The sequence below is a fragment of the Hylobates moloch genome, unplaced genomic scaffold (assembly GCF_009828535.3).
Source record: "Hylobates moloch isolate HMO894 unplaced genomic scaffold, HMol_V3 SCAFFOLD_17, whole genome shotgun sequence".
NCBI classification, from domain to species: domain Eukaryota; kingdom Metazoa; phylum Chordata; class Mammalia; order Primates; family Hylobatidae; genus Hylobates; species Hylobates moloch.
In genome coordinates this window covers 50,904,880-50,912,710 of record NW_026652292.1, presented here as the reverse complement: position 1 = coordinate 50,912,710, position 7,831 = coordinate 50,904,880, and the positions used below count along the sequence as shown (strand labels likewise).

General features: G+C 44.0%; 1 protein-coding gene across 1 annotated transcript in view; it reads left to right on the top strand.

Moving 5' to 3' along the window:
• The first annotated feature begins 6,328 nt into the window (after positions 1–6,328).
• Positions 6,329–7,831, top strand: part of RHOH (ras homolog family member H) — a 51,969-nt gene continuing 50,466 nt past the window's right edge. The window contains exon 1 of the mRNA XM_032135730.2: positions 6,329–6,451. The gene's annotated coding sequence lies outside the window, so the exon portion shown is untranslated. The remainder of the gene's footprint in view (positions 6,452–7,831) is intronic.

The following is a 7,831-nucleotide window of genomic DNA, read 5'->3' as shown; positions in this document are numbered from 1 at the left end:
AATATAAAATTTCTCTTGAAGTAAGGAAAACTTAAGGAGTGTGCTGTGTTCTGGTAAGCTGATTTTCTTAACCATTTTTAATACTGTAAATGGAATCTTTAAAAACAAACAAAACCTACATTCATCCAAAGCCAAAGATCTGTACACATTCTGGACATTTGTGCAAAAAAATTTAAATGGCTACATGTAATTAAAACGACACTGGTCATTTACTTTCCAACTCAGGACATACCCTGACTTCCTTGTGTTGGTTATATGTCACTATATGACACAGTTATTTATTTATTTTTAAAATTGTTCTATTTTTTGTAGAGATGGGGTCTTGCCATGTTGCCCAGGCTGGTCTCAAACTCCTGGGCTCAAGTGATTCTCCCACCGTGGCCTCCCAAAGCACTAGGATTATAAGCGTGAGCCACTGTGCCCAGCCTAAGATGCATTTTATTCACTTAAGAGAGCTAACCTGTTCAGATTATGAATTGACAAGTCATATCAATTCTAGTTTTGAGTGACTTTCAGAAGACAATCACACACCTCATCTATAAATCAGCATATGTCAGCAAAACTCAGGAGGGCAGATGAAAGCCATTCTCACACATGTCGTTCACATTATCAGCAGAAAGTGTGCAGTAGTGGGTGGAATTCCTTTTGCTTAGTTGTATGATGGTGATAGCTAATAAAAATGGCATTTAAAAATGAATGGCTAAAACTTGCGTTAACCCAGGAAATTACAGGCATCTTAGGAATAAAAAGACAAAAAGAGGCAAAGAACTATTCTTTAAAAGTGCAAGGAACAGAGAGAGGGCAAAGGAAAAGGTTTCTTCTGGAGGAGGGAGGAAAAAACAGCAACAATAACAAAAGAAAATGTTTCTTCTTTTTTTGGATGAGAATAATAGTAGCCTTTGAAGTTTAAAATTGATCTTTGTCAATGAGCCATTTGGAGGCCGGGCGCGGTGGCTCACGCCTGTAATTCCAGCACTTTGAGAGGCCGAGACGGGTGGATCACCTGAGGTCGGGAGTTCAAGACCAGCCTAACCAACATGGAGAAACCCCATCTCTACTAAAAATACAAAATTAGCCGGGCTTGGTGGCACATGTCTGTAATCTTAGCTACTTGGGAGGCTGAGGCAGGAGAATCACTTGATCCTGGGAGGCGGAGGTTGCAGTGAGCCGAGATCGTGCCATTGCACTCCAGCCTGGGCAACAAGAGTGCAACTCCATCTAAAAAAAAAAAAAAAAAAATGAGCCATTTGGAATTCAGGATCAGGCAAACTAGCTTGAGAGGTTGGGGTACTCACTTAGTGGAGAGACTTAACAAGTAATATTTACATGATGTAGCTGCAGGCTGAAGTCAAGGATACCAAAGATATTGGCAAAAGTCAACTGGCTACCATCATAAAGATGTGCAAAGGTAGACTATGGAATCAGGCTGTGCTGTTTATTGCCCATGTGGCCCTGAGCAAGATACTTAATCTCTCTGTGCCTCAGTTTCCTCCTTTGCAAATGGAGATAACAATGGTACCTACCTTATAATTATTGGGATGATTAAGTGGGAAAATGCATATAAAGTGCTTAACTGGGCTGGATGCGGTGGCTCACACCTGCAATCCCAGCACTTTGGGAGGCTGAGACAGGCGGATCCCTAGAGCCCAGGATTTCCCGACCAGCCTGGGCAACATAGGGAAACCCGACTCTACAAAAAGTATAGAAATTAGCTGGGCGGGGAGGTGTGTGCCTGTGGTCCCAGCTACTCAGGAGGCTGAGGTTGGGAGGATCACCTGAGCCTGGGAGGCGCAGGTTGCAGTGAGCTGAGATGGCGCCAGTGCACTCGGGCCTGGGTGACAGAGTGAGACTGTCTCAAAAAAAAAAAAAAAAAGTGCTTAACTGACTAATGTAGTGCCTAATAAATGGTAAGCCAGTGTGACCATTATTATGAAATTATCAGTATGCTCTGATTACAAAGATCAAGAGAGGCTGGGTGCGGTGACTCATGCCTGTAATCCCAACACTTTGGGAGGCTGAGGTGGGTGGATCACCAGAGGTCAGGAGTTTGAGACCAGCCTGGCCAATATGGCAAAACCCCATCTCTACTAAAAGTACAAAAAAATTAGCCGGGCATGGTGGTGTGTGCCTGTAATTCCAGCTACTCAGGAGGCTGAGGCAAGAGAATCGCTTGAACCTGGGAGGCTGAGGTTGCAGTGAGCCGAGATCGCACCACTGCACTCCAGCCTGGTCCCAGAGCGGGACTCTGTCTCAAAAAACAAAACAAAACACCATCGAGGGAGCAGAGTATAACAAGCTGAAGAAGAAAGCAGCATGGTGGTGCTGCGTCTTGAAAAAGCTCCTACAACCCTACAACCCTAGAATTTTCCACTGGGTACTTGGCTCTGGTTATAGTTCTCTCTCCATGGCAGTCTGTGATGGAAAAGACTTTCAAGGATTCAGAGAAGAGATTCAAAAAGGACTCAGAAAGGTGGAGGACTGAGAAGTGAAGTGGAGGAATGGGACTGAGAGATGAGCACCAACTTGGCCCCCGGGTAAAGCTGCGTGGTCAGCTTCTCCTGCTCGCAGGTATGGCCAGAACAGGAAGCGGACTGTGCATCAGCAAGGAGGAGCCAGGACTTGGTGATACCTGATGATCATTAAACCTATGGATTTATGCCGATGATAAAGACCATTGAACATTATGGTGAGGCGCGGTGGCTCACACCTGTAATCCCAGCAATTTGGGAGGGCGAGGGGGGTGGATCACCTGAGGTCAGGAGTTCCAGACAAGCCTGGCCAACAGGGTGAAACCCTGTCTCTATTAAAAATATAAAAATTAGCCTGGCATGGTGGCAGGCTCCTGTAATCCCAGCTACTCAGGAGGCTGAGGCAAGTGAATCACTTGAACCCAGGAGGTAGGGGTTGCAGTGAGCTGAGATGGCACCACTGCACTCCAGCCTGGGCAACAGAGCAAAAACTTCGTCTCAAAAAACATAAATAGGCCAGGCATGGTGGCTCACGCCTGTAATCCCAGCACTTTGGGAGACCAAGGGGGGCAGATCACCTAAGGTCAGGAGTTTGAGACCAGTCTGGCCAACATGCTGAAACCCCATCTCTACTAAAAATACAAAAATTAGCCGGGCATGGTGGTAGGCCCCTGTAATCCCAGCTACTTCTGGAGGCTGAGGCAGGAGAATTGCTTGAACCCAGGAGGTGGAGGTTGCAGTGAGCAGAGATTGTGCCGCTGCACTCCAGCCTGGGCGACGGGGAGAGTCTGTCTCAAACACACATATACACACACACACACACACAGACACACACACACACACAAACGTAAAATAAGACCATTGAACATTAAAATGGCTTTAGGATATTTTTTAAAAGACTTTACATTTTTCATCTTTCTATCAAGGACTTTCCTGACCATCCTTTTTAAATATGCACCCTCCAAGTTTTCTATCCCCCTTCCTTACTTTGCTTTTCTTCTTAGTAATTAGCTCACTGTAACATATTCTACTACTAGAGTTTCATATTCATTGCTTGTCTTCCTAATACGTAGATATAAACTCAGGCGAGCAGGCTATTTTTGTTCTTGTTGTTCGCTGCTATCTCCCTAGCGCCTAGCCCAGTGCTCAATAAGTATTATAGCAAGTGTTCAGTAAATATTTGTTGAATGAAAGGATAAATTCTCATTTATCTTAGGGCATTTGTAATGCGGCAACCAGATGCCTTCAGGAGGCACCTCTGAAGATTCTGCATTGCTCAGATTATGCATAAGGAATAAAATATCATTAACAATTTGATTTTAAATTTTCTGTATCCTTTTAACTCATTGTGACAATAAACATATGACATTAGAATCCTCTGAGTGATGTGTGAGCTTCTATGACTTTATTCCATGTGAATTTGGGCCCTGCCAACGCTTCTCAAATTTTTCAATTCAACAGTTGTTATTTAAAGAGGGGGTAGGGATGGAGGGGGAAAAAAACTCCAGAAAGTAAAAATCCAAAACAAGAGTGGCTAATAACAGCCACTATGTATTGAGCACTTACTGTATTCCAAGCACGAGTCGGTTTTTTTTTTTTTTTAATAGAACTCTTCCAAGTTAGATATTATACCTGTTTTGCAGTTGGGCAGATCAGGGCCTCATCCTTAGTAATAAGTGGAGCCGTGATTCGAATCTGGCTTTGTCTGAATCCAAATGTATACTTTCTCCAAAATTTCAGATAGCCTTTCAGTTTAAGCTTCAACCTGTTCCCTACAGAACAGTGAGGAGATCTGTTATTTTGAAAAGATGGCAAATTAACACTCGGTCTGCCCTGCCTTACAACTGAAATGTTTGCAACGCCCGCTGTGAGCAGATGTGCTGGGTTGCAGTTACCCTGTGATGTTTGTGCTCAAACTGAAGATCCCTATCAATGCAACGAGTAAGACATGAGTTTGAGAAGAAGCAATGATGACCTTCTTCTTCACTCTTCATGCTGATCAGCTTCTACATCACTGTGCACGTCCTGTGCTTTGCAGTCATTCCCTAGGAGCTCGGGCCCTTGACCCAAAGATACTGCTCTTAACTAACACTACATTTTAAACTCCTCCTCTGAACTCACTTTCAGAGCCTGCAGCACAATCTTTAAAAACTTTGCCAATGATGGCAAAATCTTTTTCCTTTTAGAGTGGATTTGATTTTAGGAGACAGCCAGGAGCTACATCCAGTGAATAAGGTGGGTTAAAAAGCCATGTACTATTTTGAGTCAAAAACAAGTTGTGAACAGAATGCAGATACTGGTTTTGTTTTGTAGTTTATTAAACTGTCTCTCAAGGATATTGTAAAAAGGGTCTAAATGCACTTTGACTAATGTCTGTGGTGTTGCAAAAGTGCATCAGCTATCGAGGGACTGCTTTGAAGGGAAATGGTCATTTGACTACATTTGCTCTGCTCTGACAGACTTTTTAAGAAAAGTTATATCATTACTTTAGAGCCACAGCTTGAACTATCACTTCGGGTCCTATCATCTTCCGCAACAAGACCCTGTCTTCTTGTGAATTATGGCTCTGCAATAAAAAGAACCAGGATATGAATGTTTGCTAGATCAACACATTAATCCAGGGCAAACAAACCAGAATAAACACGGCAGTTGAGAATCCTGAGAACCGAATATTCACGGAAACAAAAAGCAATATGTTATGATACATTAGCATATTTAAAGAAAAAATAAATGATGAGAATAACAGCAGGGGAAATGATGTTTTTATGGTTATGGCAATAAGAGGGAAGCTAGAAGATGTTTCAAATGCTATTATCTGGTTAGGGAGGCTGTTTTTTTTTTATAATTAATTAAAATGCATAAAGAGGAAATCACCCATGAGATTTCTAGCCTGTGGCATTTTGAAGCTATTTCAATATTCAGAATTTAAAAAGTATTTTATATGAATGTATTTTCACACTAAAAGTTACATCAGAATTAAGATCATTCTCTTAACATTTTATAGTTCCCATCATGAAATCTCTCAATCAGAAAGAAAGGATATTTTGTTTTAATACGGTTGTTCATCATCCAGTGGGGAGCTGGGTGAGAATAATTGCAATATGACTAATGGCCTGGTTTTGAGATTCAAAGCCTTCAGACAAGGTTTTAGTACATATTATCTATCTTCACAACTCACTGAAATATTGTATTAGGTGGCATAAATGAGGGTCTGTGTAAACATTAAAAGCTACCCACTGAATCTAAATCATTTCAGTTAATATGCTAATAGCAAGGGAGAGGGAAAGGCATCTTACTAACCCAGCGTTGAAATAATTTAGTAGATGATTCATGTCTCAAGGTTTCTAAGATTTACTATTCATACAGTTACAATTGTCATTAAGAGTTTTCGCTGGTGTAAGTGGCACAACACCTTTGCAATGAGCAAACAGTACTTATGCATGAGTTCAGGGTACACAGGTAGTTGTCATATTATTTAAAAAACCTCAATAAAAGAGGTCTTTGTTCACAGGAGACTATTAAAGTAAAAGTAAGCTGTTCTTTTGCCGTATCAGAGAACATTTCTGATGAAGGTGGTTTTGAGAAAGTAACTCTTTGCTTTTGGAGGGGGCATGTTTAGGGCCAGGAAAATGGGCCTTGGGCCTTGGGGCGCTGGCTGCTCCTCCTTGCCCACAGTGGTTCAATTCTCTCTGTGGGGAGGCAGCGGGAGTGACAGCCAGGACAGATGAATGGGGTGAATCTTGGTTCTGGTTTTCATAGGCCATAGGGTCTTATGCAAATCATTTAACCAGTTGAAGTCTCTGTTTCCTTGGCTGTTAAAATAGGGTTTAAAGTGTTTACCATAAAGGGCAGCTGTGAGGCTGTGAGATGGGAGAATCAATCTATTGTTCAGAAAGTGGTTGTTCAGTACCTTGGATTTCTGAGTGGGCAAGGCTGGACCCTGAGCCCTGGGACCTCTGAAGTGAACACTGCAGGGCCATTTGGTGAGTGCTCCGGCCGTGTTAATACGACATGCTATGGAGCCCTTGGGAGGGCACTCACTGGGCTTGCAGTGGAGGTGGGTGGTGGCTACAGATGGCTTCCTGGAAGATGGCTCAGAGGGGGGCTCCGATTCCCAGTTGGGAACTGTGGACCCATCGTTTCCTTCCTCCTGCCACTCTGAAGTCCCCAGGATTTCCCCCAACCCCATCCCAAGGACAGACTACACAGCATCAGAAGGGACACGCCCTAGGGCTTGGGTGCATGTGTGTCTGTAACTGTTTGCATGTATTTTCAGCGTTTGCTTCCTCCCCTCACCACTACCCCTGTCGGTTAAAAGTCTGTTAAAAGAATGAGCGAGAGAGAGAGAGAGAGAGAGAGAGGAGCGGAGGGGCGGGGTGGGGGAGGAGGGGAGTGGGGAGAGAGAGAGTGAGAAAGAGAGAAACACCAAAAAGACACTTTCAAGGAAGGAAGAAAATTAGATGGCGACCCCCTGTCCCCTCCCCCTAAGAAAATCCTCTCTGAGATTAACCTGTGTGAAGATTAGAGATGTGTAAGTCAGGAGCAGGAGGAAGCCCAATGCTGGACTCTACCAGATCGTCTGAAACTGGCAATTCCAGGCACAGAAAACCAGTTCTTCAGAAGCAGAAGGGTGGTCAGCCAGGGGGTGAAAGGGACAGGTAGTCAGGTGTGACAGTGCCCTTCCTAGTCCCTTCCAGGATGGGGTGGGACACACCCAGTCCATCCTGACTCTGGAGTACGTCTCCACTTTCGTGCAGAAAATGGTACAAGGCCTGAGGCCTGGAGCTCGTTATAAATCATGCTGGTGGCATTTCTTGCTTTGTTTCCCAAAGGGCAGAGCCTCATCTCCCCTTCTACTTAGGAGATGGAGGGGGTCTGTCCACACAGGCAGCTGTCCTTGTCTGACTCCTCTGCTTTCTGAAGGGGAGACAGTGTCCCCCTTAAAGGACACTGGATCTCTTGTTGGAGGGGCAACCAGTTTTGAACTCTTTGCCTCTTTAAATCTTTTAGAAACTTGGACGAGACAAACTTCTTATCCTGAATTTTCTGAAGCATATCCGAAGTCATTTTTCTTTATTATTATTATTATTTAGGCTGAAGTCTCACTCTGTTGCCCAGGCTGGAGTGCAGTGGTATGATCTCGGCTCACTACAACCTCTGCCTACTGGGTTCAAGCAATTATCCTGCCTCAGCCTCTCGAGTAGCTGGGGTTACAGGCATGAGCTACTGTGCCCAGCTAATTTTTGTATTTTTAGTAGAGACGGGGTTTCACCATGTTGGTCAGGCTGGTCTCGAACTCCTGACCTCAAGTGATCCGCCCTCCTCGGCCTCCCAAAGTTTTGGGATTATAGGCGTGAGCCACA